Below are 17,009 nucleotides of genomic sequence, written 5' to 3'. Positions count from 1 at the left end.
TGTCAGCGGTAGCACTTTGTTATGTGCTTCAAAGTTTGAGTTAGATTTTTATTTTTACATAAACAGTTAAAAACTTTTGGTTTTATATTTACACAGAATGATATCATGAGGTGAATCACAGAGTCTTCCAGGTTAATTCACAGTATGATACAGACACCCACAACATATGGGCGGCCATATTGAGAAACCAAATGAACAGATGGACTGAAAAAAAAAACCACATATCCATTAGGTGTCAGGGCTCATTTAAGAGTCAGTATCACAGGCTGGATGTGTGCTTTTTAATTAAAGGAAAATGCATTTGGTGAAGTTTGATGGACACAGAGAGAATAAATCATCAGGTTTGTTTAGAAATACTTCAAACGTTGTGAAATCTACAGGGAGAAATCAAAAATGAAATATTCCAGCCATGTGGACGGGGCACGATCACGACATGTCCAAATCACACACAGACAGCGGGTGGAACACTTTGTTTTAAAGCAAAAACATTAACTTGAATTCACATTTGACAGGTTGCAGATGAGGTAATGAAGCTGATGTAATTATGTTGTTGATACCGGCTTTGCATGATATGAGAGCTGACAGGGCCAGCAGCTCAGGGAAATGTGAGCCTAAAGAATGTCAGGGGTTTTAGTTTCACAGAGGAACACAACAGATCCTGGGAAATGTCAATGTGTAAACACATTACTATAAAAGGTTATTCTTCATCAGTCGCATGCACGCTGGCAGCTGCACGAACAGACACATGATCTGCACATGCACGGGCGCTCTCTCTCTCTCTAAAAAAAGACAGAAATACCCACACAAACAAACACACACACACACACACACACACACACACACACACACACACACCGATTGCATCAGTAAATGACCTTTTGTCTAATCATTATTTTTGAGTAAGCAGCACAAATGGTGTTTTCATGAATCTCGCAGACACTCAAATTACTTTTCTTTGCGTAATATCTGTGAGGAATGACAGCAAAGAAATGCCTGAAAAATGGGGCAGAGCTGAACAGAACAAAAAAAAAAGAGAGGAGAAGCACTAGAAATTTCCTCAGAGCTGAGACACCATTAAAATGCTGTGTTTCTTTTCCAGCGGACCTTGAATAATACTGGCACCATTATACCAGGACAAAGCTTATTTGGTTTGCATATATACACCACTCAGCCACTCACTCTCCCTTTCTACATATCCTAAATTGTATATAATAGCTCCAATCAGTGCGGATATAGTGAATCCCTGCTGCTAATGCACTATTCGTGTTTGAAAAGGGGACATTGTGCACGGAGCATCAGTCCCTTTGCTATTAACGTTGCATTACATGTCCTTCTCCCCATTATAATTACAGCTCTTGCTCTGCCAGAGTGCACACTCATGATTCGACCTGAAGCACAGAATAAATCCAGACTATCAGGTGTTATGGGGAAGAGACTTGGCCTGCAAACCCCACACACACACGTTAACCTCATATCGCCTCCTTCGCCTGCAGACGCATGGGTCGGAGCGTCAGCCAGAGTATCAGCTAAGACGAGCCGCATGCCAGATACTGTTGGGCTATCCACACAGAGCTCGGGATCCCAGCCAGAGAATTGCCATGTGTACTGGTGGATGGAGGAAGGTGGATGGAGATGAATAGATACAGAAATCCTTGGTCACACTGTGCTGGAATGGCTTCAGCTCAGAGACTTGTTTGTAACAGTGAGCGGAGAGGAGTGGGGTGGGTCTTTTTTATGTTTTAGCTGAAGTCCCAGACTGATGTTTTGCTGCAGGAATAGTAAACAATATATTCCCACAACAGGGCTGACAAAATTAAAACAAATTAGTTCTTACATAGAAATGAGTTGTTGCTGAATATTTACACAACTGCTGGGTGTAACTGCTACGTAGCTCACAGAGCTAAATGAGAAAACTAATGTTAGCTCAATTAGTTTATTGACCTTTCAGTATTATCACAGGTTCATGAAGACAATTGTCATTAAAAACACAGAATTATTTTGCTGTTAGAAGAAGACAACCAATACTAAACAGACCACAGAATTTAAAGCTATAAAATGTGACATTACGCATTAAAATGTCCATAAACAGATCTATGTTATTTATTTTGTTGAGTTGTTTACTTATTATCCCAAATGTTTCTAACAATGTTCAAACCCAGAACATTCAGGTAATGGTGCTTTTAACCGTTGCCTGTAAATAGTGTTATATCTCCTTTGTTGTGGTTGTCTGCCAGAATCTTTAATAAATTTACTTTTTATTCACTTTTAAGCCACATTTTTATGATACACTTTTTAGATCTTGTTGGTTTTTAACTCTATATTTGAACCAGATGAAGGATTTTAGTCATTGGACGTCTGGATCTAAAGTTATCTGAGAAACAACTTGAGGTAACGTTGGTATAAGCTCAGCTGGCAGCACCTCCGGGATTCTGTTTGTCCACCGAACAGCATCGAAGAAACACCGATTTATAAGATGAAACTGCTTTATTTTGTGTTTTTATCATTTTTATTCACCAGTCTGTTTGTTTGAACGAAGAACACTGAAGGAAGAGAATCTGACCGCAATGGCCTCAAGTGAGGCCCCTAGTGGCAGAATTTACTTAATGTTAGTTTAAATACTAAATAGACAAAACTATTTAAAATAAACTAAGAGTTTTAGGTAGATCCAAATTTAAAATGTACAATTATCTACAATTACAATAAAACATAAAATACTGTATTATAAACACAATAGAAAACATGCTTAAAACATCAGACTAAATGACTAAAACAGCGTAAGTTAGGTTAGCGTAATGTATTCTGAACTTCTTAATCTTCCTTTATGTTCCAATTTTTTTTTAGCAGTTTGTTGATCGTGTTTGAGAAACTTTGAGCGCTGGTGTTATACAGACACGGCTGTTCTTCAAACAAAGAGCTTAGAATATCTTCTCTTTCCTCCGTCCAAAAATCCGACTTTGAGCTGAGACAGGTAACTTCACACTGCTGCAACTGTTCACAAACAGTTTTTTCTGAACTGGGCCTCAGACAACTGCAATGAGACATAATTGTTACAGTATATATATATATATATATATAAATATATTTCCTCTTGCTTTGCCAACACTTTGTTTGAACTTATAGCAAGTGCAACCAGCTCCTGGTAATTGAAGCAGCAAGTTGGTCTGTAACAGCAATAAAGAACATTTCAACACATGGTGAGTTTTTATCTCAAATTACACCTCATAAAACTCACGAGAGCACAAGAACATGTCTGATAGACGCCACTGTCGTGATGTTTGCCAAAATCTATCAATACTTGTAAAATGAAAACAAAAGGGGCATGGAAGGAAGCGCGCTGTCCTTGCGTCACTCTGTCTGTCTGTGCCTATCAGCTCCTTGAGAAGTCATTGATCCATACAGACCCTTTGCTCATATGCCCGGCAGACGCTGCAGCAACAGCAAAGGCTTCTGTTCCTCCTTGACAGCATGACCACTCGTGTTTCCGTCAAGAATGGGCAGGAACCCTGGAGCTGTCAACCTTACAGCGCGGGATCAAATGAAACATGATGACAAGCCGGGCTGGAGTCTAAGTTTTACAGACTAAAAATACACTGCACCTTTTGCTTGTGGAAGATGCTCAATCAATAATGCTTCTTACCTGATATTAACTGGGCTTTTAAACTCTGTTAAGAGCTGCCCAGAGTGTTGACATCCTCATTGATGATCGATATTCTTATAAGTCTCAATAGAAACTCGACTTGATTAATCCTTAAGTAGTTTTTAATGAGAAACGGGTGATTTATGGAAACCTACAGTCATTCAGTGGACGATAACCGCCCTCAGCAATGATGATAATTAGAGAAGGGGACTAAATTTATGTAAATAATATAATGAGCTACAAGGCAATAAAGTGAAAAATGCTGTTGGACTTAATTGTGTCAAGATTTTCCCTTTTATACTGTAAATGTGGTGGTGGCATAAGAGATAATTCTGGTTTATTATACTTATAACTTGGGTTTAATGTGTAGTTTTGCTAACTGTAATATGATGAAGAAACACGAGCCGTAAGATGACTTCAGCAGCATCGTAACATCATATCTTTATTCAAAGTGGACAGAAAATCAAATAATATTACCAAATGTTCCTCAGTCTACTCAGCTGCATGTGGAGCAGACCGGCTTTGTAAACAAACCACAGACAGGCTGCGATAGCAACACAGGCTGAGGTTGACGCCATTCTCAGGACACCATAACTCTGCTTTACGTTGTTGTTGGCTGCTATATTAATATTTTAAATCTCATATAAGTTAATTTACCTTTTATGCTACTTTAAACTTTTACTACTGTACATCTTAGAGGCAGATATTGTACTTTTTTACTCCTTTATGGAAGAAACTTACAGTTTTGGAAGAATAAATATGATCAGTTTAACCAAAAAGTGACATTAAGTGAATTTAGAGTATAAAGTAATAACAGGTAACGTTCGACCAATTGACAAAACAAAATAAAAACTTTAACACCAGCAGAAAGATGAAGGGAAAGTCTGATATATTAAACACCATTTTGTGTTGGAGAAAATATGTTTTTTCTGTTTTGTTATCCTATTAATTTTTCTGGCGAGCTTTTAGTCTACAGTTGTGACTTCAGGGATAACAGATGGCCTACCTGCTACCCTGCCTTGGGCCAATTCAAGTTAAACAATTCACTGACCAAATACAGCACAAAAAGTCTTTCATACCAAGGACCCAAATAAATTAATATTAAATCATAAATCTGATAAATGTGCATATAGGAGTCATCTGAGCAGCCATATATTAGTTCAAACAGGTGATGATTGTATGATTGTATGCATTTATTCACTTTGCTATCAGGGACCAGGGGGTGGATCTAGATGAGCGAGGCATAAGAAATACCTGGCCACCACAGTTTAGTGTCAAAATGAAGGCGTTAATTTAAATAAATTCTTAAAAATAAAATGTTAAAGGACATAAATTCATTTAATTATCTGAGTTTAAATATCTACACTTTCCAAACAAAGATTGATGTGATAATTTGCGATTAAATCAGCACATATCTCTCCCACCCTTTAAAAGTCTCCTTGCCACCCTCTTCACCACTAACATTTCTCTAGATCCGCCCCTGGTAGAGACCCTCCTGGGACACTGTCAGTGACACCGGTTAGATCCCTGGACCCTATTTTGAGAAACTTGAACACCGCCGGGCAGAAAAATCAATGACATTAAGCTCCTATCTATTGCACCGAATGCCTCCGTGTGTAGCTACGAGAGAAAAAAGCTTCGGACTGATTCAAAAACTCTGGCCAATCCCGAGTCACATGACTCACCCACCGGCAGCGGTAGAGAGCGCAAAAGGGACGCAGAGCCTCGGTATATACAAGCCTGCACACCACCACCACCAATCCACCACCGCTATACGCCCAATTTCTTTTTAATTGAAACCTTTTACTCCCGCTCGGTGAGTACATTTTCCACTGCCATTTTCTTAAGCATATTTTTATCCTCTTTTTCTTCCTTTCTTGTCTTGGTGTTGCGACATGGGGAACATGTTTTCTGCATGCAATGATTTAAAATCTTGGAGGCTGAGTGTTGTTGCACCGGCGGCGACATCCACTGAGAAATATCCCTACGTGCTTGCGGACGCTCTTGATGTTTTTTTTTTTTTTTTTTTTTTCTTCTTCTTCTTCCCTCCTCTCTCTCTTCCTCTTCTCTTACCCGAAGCAGCTTCTTTTACGAGCCCACTTGTTATAATCCCCCACCTTTTGCTTATTTTCAGGCTTTTTCCCCTTTATCATGGCTTGTTTTGGTGTGGTTTTGGTGCTTTTCTCTGATCTTGCAGTGTGTCTCTGGTGTTGGAGGCTGCACGTCTCCGAGGGCGCAAAAAATAACAGTTTTGATTTTCATCTCTGAGGATTTTGCTTTTCTAATAGGTGAGGAATTTAAACTTTGGCTGGAGTTTGTTTTGTCGTTTTCTTTGTACTTCTTTATGCAGCCTTTACGAGAAAAATGGGAACTTTTTTTGTCTTTTCAAAACCGAATGTCTCGGACAGAGCTGGATTTGTATTGAATTGTTAAATAGTTGTAGATTTTTTAATATAGTAGCAAAACTCAGCAGAAACACACATCAAACAGCATGTCACAATTAAAGACGTGATCCATCTTAAATCCATATTCCTGTTTCTTTGGAGGGCAAATTAAAAGTGATAAATGTCACAGAATTCAGGATTTTTTTTTTTTTGCCCTTCAGAGTTGCCTTTCAGTGACAACAATTTAAACAAGTCTAATGAATGCAAATCTCTGCTGTGCAAAACAAGCAACAACAAGATTCCTGCCAATTGAACCAGACACAGCTGTGCTCCTCCGCCCTGTTTCTCCTGCTGAACACACAAACCTCGTTGCGTTTGGGAGCGATAAACTGGCGGACACGATCACAAACACAGAGAGCAGCTTGGAAACTTAAACTGTCTGAATGAGTCAGGAGGAGGGAAGAGAGAGAGAGAGAGAGAGAGAGAGAGAGAGAGGGGGGGGGTCTTTAAGTCCCAGGCAGCAGTTCATTATGCAAATCAGGCTGATCAGATTTCATTAATAGTTTGACCTTGACTTGCAGCCAGAACTCACCCACAAACCTGCAGGCGTCAAATCAAAAAACACACTTACAACAAAAGGTGATATTACCCATTTAAATGACCGCTGGCACCGCCTCTTTAAAATCCCTTGACCAAAGTTTGTTTTTGAGCTCTGTGAAAAAGAAATGCTTTCAAAACTGCTCAAGACAAAACCCTCCGTTCAATCATCCTCAAACGATACTGGTGAAGGCATTTGACAGTTATTCCAGCCTTCAGACTTTGCAGGTCAGGGAACAGGTGGGGGAAGCCGAGCATGAAATGTGCTGCTACGCAAACAATACTTATCTCTCACTAGGGATGAAGTGGGAGGCTGACTCTGGAATAGCCAGCCTATATACGCATGCACTGAATGACTATGAGCCCAGAGAGGAAGGAAAGAAGGAAGGAATAAAGTTTAGCCAGGCATTTCTGGACTGGTCAGTAATCAGTCTGTTCAGTCAGGGCCTGTCTTTACGTTTCTGCACTCGTGGGCCGGGATGATCATTGACCCTTAGCAGGTGTACGATGTGGGCTGCCTCAAAAGCCACGCACCACAGAGTCCATCATCTGTGAGATATGGATGAAAAACATTTCAGAGCTGCTCTAGCTTTCAGACTATAGGTCAAAGAACAGATTAGGGGAGCCGCTTCTCTCTGTCTCTTTTTATATCCCTGCATGTGAAAGATAACCGAAGAGAAAAACAGATGAGTGAGTCAGACAAACAAAAAAGAGAGATGATCGCATGCTTGTGTGTCTCTGTGCCAAAATGCATCAAAACTCACAAAAACACACGTATGATACCCACTTTACATAGCACAGCTCTATGTTACATTATGCATATACCCACTGCTCCCCATCTCCTATTCCTGGATCTGTACGCAGTGTTCCACGGCTGCATTACTCATAATTCAACTCATTTTTCAATGTGGTCTTTTCAGCCATTGGAAAGCAGCAGTTTGGATAAACAACAGCCAAAGTATACGCATGCACCTGATGCTTAGTTCTGCTGTGAGACGTGCCATTAGCCTAGCAGCATCAGTATCTCAGCACCACGGCCAGCTCCTTTTATTCTCCATTCAAAGAGATAGCGGTTGATTTCAGCACCATGGACAGCTGCCAACGCTTTATTACTCTGGCAGCTGGAGCGAGCTGATTCTTGCCTGGAAGTCTGAAGTGTCTCTCCTCACTAACCCCTGCCCTCTCCACAGCACACGTCTTATTCTGAGCTATTTCAAGCTCCGTACCCCCACATTCAAAAGGCTAAAAAAGAGGTTGCACCCTAGATAAGAAGCAGAATGATAACACTTTCTCAGAATGAGTTCCTGTGTATTTTTAAACTTGTTGGAAAAACAACATTTAAACCAAAACTGGAATACACATTATGTTGTAGGGATAGATATGTAGGCGTACAATAGGTATTTGTGTTGTTATTCAGTAAAATAACAGGAACAAACTATGTACAAAAGCCATGTTTACCACTAAATGAACACACATCTGACACTAACCTCGCAAGATCATCTCCCCCCAAAATGAATCACTGTAAGCTCTTTGAATGAAGGTATTATTACACAAATATTGGATTAGACGGTGATATATTGTCAGGTTATGAAATGGTCAACAGACCAAGCAAGAGATTTAGAGTTATATTTTTCTTACTGACAACAAATTGATTTGTCAGAATTGATCCTTGAGATTGAGCAAGTAGCCAAAGCCTGGTCATGGCTCATAGACCTGTGACCCACAACCAGGGGTCACATACTCCAGGGGATACTGCTGCAGTTGTCACAGAATACATGGAAGTTAAGATTTTAGAAAAAGTCCACACATACGGTGCAGATAAACACACAAATAGGATAACAGATTGCTGTGTTGATGATCTTTAGTCACCTGGACACCACCTGCACGCATTGATATCATGAAAACTAGTTGACAAGTGAGCAAAAAAGAGATTAAGCCTAAGAATCATTAAAAAAAACATTGTAACATTATCCACTTAAATAACATCCAATTTAAAACACATTTAGAATATGATGGGTGATTTGTTTATCCTCTAACAGTTGGAAACACATCATTAAAACCACACTGTTGCACTGGGTAACATGTGCCTTCATGACCATGAGTCAATGCCACATTTATTTTCCCACATACACTGTTGCTGCTGCTGTAAATACTCACTAGAACGCCAATTATGTATTAATTCACAGCTGAAAATAGTCCCAAACAAATGCACTTCCTGTTTAAGTTACGTTTGCTAAAAACTACAGTGGCCAGCAGTTAAATAAACTACATATTTATTAGCTGTAGTGCTACCAACAATTAGCATCATGGTATTTTTTTAATATTCTGAAGGTCTAAGCTCAATGTTTGTTTGTTTTTTCTGCCTTACTGGGCCTTTATATAGGTTTATAGTGGCTTATTCTACTGTCAGGAGTATATAGAATCTAATAACATTTTAATGGGATGTATATACTGAAGGCTTTGCTAACTACAGGGATTTCTTGGCCCCACAAGACGATGAAGGAATCAAAAAGTACACGTAATAAATATAATATATAATTATAATAATAATAGTTCTTTAAATTGACATAAAATAGTCAATGTATTTAAGAATTCAAAGAGATATTTCTCAAATGTTCTATTGCACAAGAATCAAATGAGATGCTGCAGTTGATTGCACCAGCATGTCAGTATATGGAAAATTCATATCATAGGGGAAATTAAAATTGGTACATCGATTCATCCAGTGTATCGCTGTGCACTAATGACCCCGTTTGTAAAAAAAAAAATGTATTAGTAGGAATGAATGGATATGGGGGGAAAATATTGAGAGACATAAACATTGTTGGTTTTGGTCTTTTGGATTTATTGACAATGACAAATAGTGTATTTTGGCAGCCAGCTCCTTAAATTGAATCTTTTTTAAACCAGTACTGGAATATGTCTTTAAAAAATAGCCACAAGCTTTACAAATGTGGCATTTATTGTATGAATATTGTATTGGATTGCATTATATTGTTGGTGTTCCTGTGCTTGTGAATAAATATAGAAACTAGGCGACCAATGGATCATCAGACAGAAAACAGGCGCCTGCCTTCATGTTTTTTTTCTGGATCTGTCCTGGTCCTATCACTTTGGATGTTTATTTGCATTCAAATGAGCATATTTTTAAAGTAGTATGTATTCACTCTACTGACACTGTCCACACAATCTGTTTCTTATCCACTATACACTAAACTGAAAACATTGCCAGATTGTAGCGTTTAATGGCAGAGACCATTTTTCCATTTAAATTGCAAATTGTTCCTGAAATTAAATGATAATCAGTTCTTAGTGGTGGTGTTTTTTTAGTATTCACAGCGAGGAAACTCCACGTCAAACATATCCAGCTCGGCTTCCTGCATATATTTAATTAATTTCATCAAACCTTCAGATTGTGTGAATGCTCCTCCACACGTATGTGACCTTTGACCTTTTGTTAGTCAAATCATTACCTCACTCTACAGCTTTCTGGTGCCATAAAGCAAAAATCAGCTAATTACTCACAGCTCTAGTGACCCAGTTACTTTAGCCCAGTGGAGCGGATGCTATATTTGGCAGTCACACAAGAGGAGAATTAAGGAAATGGAGAAATATGTTAGTGCCAAGAGATATGGGAAAGCATGGCATATGTTCATATGCCCTCGAGCGAAGCTGTGGAGTCCCCTGCTACAACAGCAGGTGGAGTCTTTTTCTTCCTTCAAATACACATATTTATGCCAGGGTAATCCTTCGTGTTTTCCACAGCGTGAGAATGGGAAAGTCTCCAAATAAAAGAAACTTTTAAGAAGGCAGCAGCGTGATACACGGTGAAGCAACAGAGAATTTTCTGAGGCAAAATAGCTGGCAAAGGCTGCTCGTAAAAACAGGGTTAAAAACGTTCCCTTTAAACAATAAAAGTCCCAGAGGAAGCAACATCTGAGGATCTGTTTGCCATCAAAGTCACTGTGTCTCTGTGTATCCCTTCTGTAACTCTTCACAAATGCTAACAGTGCAAACAGTTGTAAGTTGTCCAAATGTTACAAGCTGACCTCAAAGATCCGGTTTGTGATGTGTAATAAAAAGAACGCACAAGCGCCCTGATTACAGAGATAATCAGCCCTGCTATTATTTTAAGATGCAAGATAAAGCGTCTTCCAGAGATACGGCTTCATCTCATCTCACCGTATAGGTCACATTGTGCTTTTATCTCCCAGCTGTCATCGCTGGTCCAGGCTATAGGTTGCCCAAATCAGATTATGGTACAACTCATTTTAGGTGCTTGATGGTTTGCCTTCAGTCGCTATGCTTCAGAGAGCCTCCATAAATTCACATAAGGGTTGGAGAGAGGAGAGATAAAGCTGATGGAAATTGGAACGTATTTTCTTTACAGGATCTCAGTATAACCATATATATATACCCAGAGAGACCTTGCAGTTCAAAGAGTTCAGTTCGTTAAAGGCAGAATAAATATATAAATGATAAAAGGTTGATAGAATGGTAATATAAGAGGATAGAGTCAAAGAAATAATTTATAAGCTAGCTCTACATACCTACCGCATGATGTATGCATGCTTTTTCCATCTTTGATATTTTGGTCCAAGGCCCATTTCTAAGCTCCTTGAAGATGACTGGCATTGCTAATGTCTTTTTACCCCCTTTTTATTTTTTTTAAGGTACTCTCCTTCCCTCACCCCCTTTTTTTTTTACCTCCCCTCCCTGCTTCTCTATCTTTCTCCTTTTGTTGCCATTTCGCCCTTCTTCAGTTCAAACTCAAGACAGGTATTATGCAGAAGGTAATGGCGTGTAGGAACGGAGGAAAAAAAAAAAAAGAATACTGCTTGACAGTCATCCTTCCTTGTTACGATCCACAGAAAAACAGTTTCAAATAAAATCCTGGTACCGGAGAACACAGACTTCAAAACTGCACTGCAAGTTGCTCATTATATGTGGGCAGTAACAGGGTATTCTCTATCTTTTCTGCGCAGTTAGCCAGTATTTACTGTACAAGTCCTGCAGGAGAGATTAGATTCCACTGGGCTCCTCTGGGCTGGGAGCAGAATGGCCCAGCAAGGACCTCTATTCATTAAGCTCTTAATTGCTAATTGAGGTCTTTGAATGATTCAGCAATAGCTGCTGCTGTTGGGGCATTAGCTGAGTAATTTATGGCTCCGAAGAAGCAGTGAAAAAATGAACAAGGGCAAGAAAGTGTTATTAAAAAGGACATTGGTGCCCGCACAGCATTTTTATTACACAACCACCTCATGTTAACTCTCAAAAATCTGTACAATGCTCCATTTTATGGCTGATTTTTACCATTTGTCTGAGTTTAATTCATTATTTCCTGTGATTAAATACCATTTAGCCTTAATGCAGTGTGACTCACCACTCCTCATGCATATTTTATTTCATATTTTTGATTAAGCATATATTATTTTGTCTTAGTGGAAGTTCTACATTTGTAATAATAATGGTTCTGTCTTTGTCCACAGCAGACAGAGGGAAATATTGTAGCAGTAAGGTCAGCTATAATTATTCTTACTGTAAAATCTCCCAGTTAGTCTTTTTATCACTATTTTTTTTAGATTTTATGTTATTCAGCGCAGCATTTTGATAAATCTTCACATTTTATGCTATGTATGTTCTCAACAGCAGAAAGAGATGAAATAGGCCGACTTAAACTGCAGCGTGCTTCGTAAATTTAGACTGTATAAAAATGTAATTAGATTTCAGTCCACATTTATTCCCTTGTAATGTGTTTGGCTGTTATTCAAAAGAATGAGGCAAGAAGCAAATAAGCTCAGCATTGCGTTAGCATTAGTACTGGAAGAAGAGCGAAACAGCTAGCAGTTAGCATGACTCTGTCCCCAAAACTTGTTTTTATTAACAAATAAGATAAAAGATATATATATTTTTTTATTTTAAAAATTATACCGAGAAACGACCCGACTTCTCACTTGATTTATGAGCACAGTAAACTGTTTCCTAATGACTTTATGGTCTCAATCGCTAGTTTCAAGTCTTCTTCAATACATTATGATGTTCATTTAGTAAATTATTGTCAATTTTAGTGTAAAATAGATGATAAAGCTTTTGGACGTGGCTACCTTATTATTGACAGGTCAGGTCTTAGTGAGTCCATCCAGCACACCGTACGAAACACAGATCAACTGTCAAACTAGGCAGTGCTGTTACTGTGTTGTCTATTTCTCACCTAAAATCGTTTCAGAGACATATTTTAGTGTACTGTTTAGCTGTAATACGAGATCGCGTGTCACCAGGAGAGACGCCACTGTTTCCTGATTCGTAGGAGTGGAAACTGTGCAGAGCCTGAGAGCTTAACTCGTAGTATGTCACCTCCGCTGGCTCTGACGAACTGTCATGGCGACAGCCACAACACCAAACTCGAGGCTTCAAATCTGTACTTCATTCATATTCAGTGCACAGACATCAGAGTCAATCTTCTCATCTTTCTGCAAGATAGCAACACAGCAACCTTACGTTAACACTATACCATACCATATGTCTAAATAATGCAGTGACTCCTGATGCAATATTATTTATATTTTTTGATTAAGCATATATTGTTTTTTTGTAAGTTCTATATTTGTAATAATGACGTTTCTTTGTCTACAACAGACAATTGGAAAAACTGTAGCTGTTAGGTCAGCTATAATCATTATTCTTACTACAAAATCTCCCAATGGCTCTGTCATTGAGTGATTTTAGGCACTATTTTCAGCTTTTATATTATTCACAGCAGCATTTTGATAAATGTTATGCTGCATGTGTTCTCACAAAGCAGCAGAAAGAGAGAAAATAACCCATACCTGCACTGCAGCGTAGTTCGTAAATTTAGACTGTATAAAAATGTAATTAGATTTCAGTCCACATTTATTCCCTTGTAATGTGTTTGGCTGTCATTCAAAAGAATGAGGCAAAAGAGAAAAAAATGGCTTATTATAGACACATATTTCATTCTCTTATGCAGCCATATTTTTTCCAGGGAAGCACTAAAAGTTGAGACTTAGTTCTAGAGATGTCTGTCTCCTGAGCAGGAGGTGGTAAGGCAATAGGTGACGTGTCGATGTCTCAGGCTATGAAGACATCTACAATTTACACTTTTCCAGTGTTGACGACAGTTGAGGTTAGATGCTTTCGGGTTGTACACTGTCAACTCGCTAAAGATAAAATACTGCAATGCAACATTCAAGCAGCGGAGAGTGAGTGTGGCCTGAATGCATCCTTCACATCTCATATGTATTTGTCATATTGGATGAAGAGTTTTCATATTTTTCTTCTCAGACTCAGAGCGTGAGTCAGTGAGGAGAGATCAGGCAAAGAGGAAGTGCTAAAATGATTACTTTCACCAGTTCCTCGCTTCTTTATCTCGGGAGAATTCAGACTCTGAGGCCCCTGACAGTCGGTGTGAAAGGACCAAAGAGGATCCGTGAAATACTTACACTTGGAACCTCTGCAACACAGAAGGATGCTGTAGAAGAAAAAAAACATCACTGTCAAGCACTCACTTCTCTGTTATAGGAAAGAATTTCAAGAGACAAACAAAACGTCCTTGTGTGAAAAAACATGCAAGTGATGAGTTGAGATGCATTCACAGCTTCACTGATGCATGAAGATGTTATTTAGCATTAATTTCTGGAGCATTAAGCATGCCAGGATGAATCCAACCCCCCCCCCCTTCTCTCTCTCCTCCTGTCTTGCCTATCAGACTGCTTTGAATTCAGTGTGAGTGTGTTTTCTGGCCTGGGACGTTTCCACCAGCGTTTGCCAGCAGTTATGCCACATGTTCTCCTTAAAAGGCTTTGAGGATCTTAGAGACTCATGAATATTGTAAAAGAATCATCTTTGAAGTCTTCTTTTTTTCCCCCATTTTGAATGGGTTAGAGGAATAATGTAAAGCACTTTTTTCTTGTGACCATTTTCATTAAAGACATGTAATTGAGGGTAATTGACAAAATAAGGGTTGAGCATCTCGGGGGTGGTAATCTAGAGTGATGCATGTGGAGAAAGAGAGACTGAAAGCTCACAGTTTGAATGCCTTAAGGCTTAAGGCCAAAGATTGCCTGTAGTTGTGTTTACTACCAGCTGCAGCCTGTGGTTATTTAAAGCGTGAGTCCAGTGGTTGCTCAGGGACCATTCGATGCTGTCAGCCGCTAATAGAAGTTTGTCAAGTTTACAGACTTTAGAAAAGAGTACAAACCATTGCTCAATCTAATGTCTTGTGTCTATGAGCAGGTTTGCATTAGCCTTGAAATTCAAAACAGATACAGACACTTAAAAAGCAGTTTACTGTTTCGTTCTGGTCAATAGCTGCTTTTGCTCGTTATGATACTGTGCCCTCAGGCTTTGGAGACGGTTGTTTACATCAAGAACATTTTGTAGCTTTTAACATTACTGTTAAAAGTGAGAATTTGGAAAAAAAATATGTGAAATTTGGGACTTAATGGACCAGTGTGTACGATTTAGTGGCATTCTAGTGGTTTAGTTGCTGGTTACAACACCCTAGCCTCACCCTCATGTTCTAAGTGTGTTGCAGAAACTATCACAGAAACTCATGAATGGCTGTATCTAGAGCCAGTGTTTGGTTTGTCCATTCTGGGCTACTGTAGAAACATGGTGGCCTCCATGGAAGACGACCTCTAAACACAGATATTCTTACTTTCAGATGATTATACATTAATGAAAACATACCTTTGAATATTATATTCCATTATTGCCAATAGATCCTCCTAAATGTTACACTCTGGACCTTTTTTTATGAGACTGCAGCCATGAGACAGTTAGCTTAGCTTAGCACAAAGACTGGAAACAGGGGGAAACAGCTAGCCTGGTTCTTTCTGAAGCTCAAACCCAAATAAATGATCCAGCACATAACCCTCCAGCTTCATTTCTACCGTAAGAGAGTTGGTGGGTTGTTTGGTTAGCTAAGGTTTTGAGCTCTAACACTTTAATAAATAACACATAAAGATTAATTTGGTGTTTATGTTAGAGAGAAATAATGAAGATTTTCAGGGTATCTAAGATTTAATTCCTGGTTGGTAACATGCAATGAGCTGTTAAAGAAACCAGTGACTCTACTGTGCATGTGGGATACATTTATCTGCTTTTAACTCTTTGCCACTAAGAATGACTATACATGTAAAATAACCCCCAATTTTTTTCTTTTGTTCACTTCACCCCGACTAGCTGCCGCAGTCTTAAGCATTTCAGGAGCAAAGACCAATCAGTGCTTTCATTTAGCTCTGCTTGAGTTTAAATATGGAACTCCCATTTTCTTCTATTAAATCTGCTTTAAAATGTGCTCTTGCTTGCTTAATCAACTGTCTAATGGCCTCACCTCTGTGCATTTGCCTTAAAGAGGCCATTCAATGTGCTTCACATCCATCAGTCACTTAGTTGGTTGGGTTAGGCGCCGGAGCTGTGAAGCTGTTCAAAGAGACGAAGTGAATGGGATTTGATTGGATTGGATTGACTGGTGGGCTTTTTAGTCCCCCGCTCTGTTGATAATTAAGTTAATCAACTCCAGAAAACTCAATGACGGCATTGCCACATTATGAGACTCGCAGCAGTGTTAAATTATCTTCCATTCTGCAAGGTGCAAAAGAAGATTTTTAAAAAGCAGCAGAGGAGATTTAGAGTGGATTATGTGTGGGTAGAGGCGAAGGATGGGAGTGAAGAACAGGTAGGAAGGGGAAAATTGTGACGGGAAGAGTGCCCGGGAGGAGATCGACTACAGAGAGTACTAGTGTATGTGTGTATTTGTGTGTGTGAGAATGTGTGAGAATGTGTGAGACATATTTTTAGAAAATACCTGTACATATTATTACATCTTTCCCTTCTTTCCCTATATTTATATTACCCGTTGCTATTCAGGCCCCTGACGGGTTTGGGCTGCAGCCATAAAACATTCATAGATTAAAATACATTCACAAGTGGAGTCTCCTGTTCACCAGAGCTGTATGTCTTTGGACCATCGAACTATAACAGAACCTGAAATTATTTGTCAAATAAACAGAAAATCAATTGGAAACTGCTAAATATTATTATATACAGTATAATAATATTTAGAGTTCCAGTCATCTACAAACAACTACAAACATTCAGTCTTTCTTGTTTTAAATGATTGTAGACTGACTATTTTTGGTATTGGATGATTGGTCGGACAAAGATTTAGGTTACTTGCGTAACCCGGATTCTCTGAAAGACGATATGAGAATACGTTGTTACCTTGGGCAAATTAAAACCAGCCTTTTTCATTATTTTCTGACATTTCATGAGCAGAACAATTACTTGATTAATCAAGAAAATAATCTGCAGGTTAACTGATAAGGAAACTAATCATTAACTGCAGCCTTAATCTAGAATGCCGGAGA

The 17,009-nt window shown here is 38.9% G+C and overlaps 1 protein-coding gene across 6 annotated transcripts in view; it reads left to right on the top strand.

Annotated features, from left to right (window-relative positions):
* Positions 1–5,180: 5,180 nt before the first annotated feature.
* LOC127363045 (RNA-binding Raly-like protein) overlaps positions 5,181–17,009 on the top strand; it is a 42,690-nt gene continuing 30,861 nt past the window's right edge. For 2 of the 6 annotated variants that reach the window (XM_051399484.1, XM_051399493.1), the window contains exon 1: positions 5,182–5,453. The gene's annotated coding sequence lies outside the window, so the exon portion shown is untranslated. Of the gene's footprint in view, positions 5,454–5,834; positions 5,926–12,125; positions 12,137–17,009 lie in introns of those variants that run through there. The other 4 variants (XM_051399510.1, XM_051399502.1, XM_051399522.1 and 1 more) reach the window with 4 other exon arrangements.

The sequence above is a fragment of the Dicentrarchus labrax genome, unplaced genomic scaffold (genome assembly GCF_905237075.1).
Source record: "Dicentrarchus labrax unplaced genomic scaffold, dlabrax2021, whole genome shotgun sequence".
Taxonomy (NCBI): domain Eukaryota; kingdom Metazoa; phylum Chordata; class Actinopteri; family Moronidae; genus Dicentrarchus; species Dicentrarchus labrax.
Note: the sequence above shows the minus strand (reverse complement) of the source record. Positions and strands in the feature narration are given on the sequence as shown.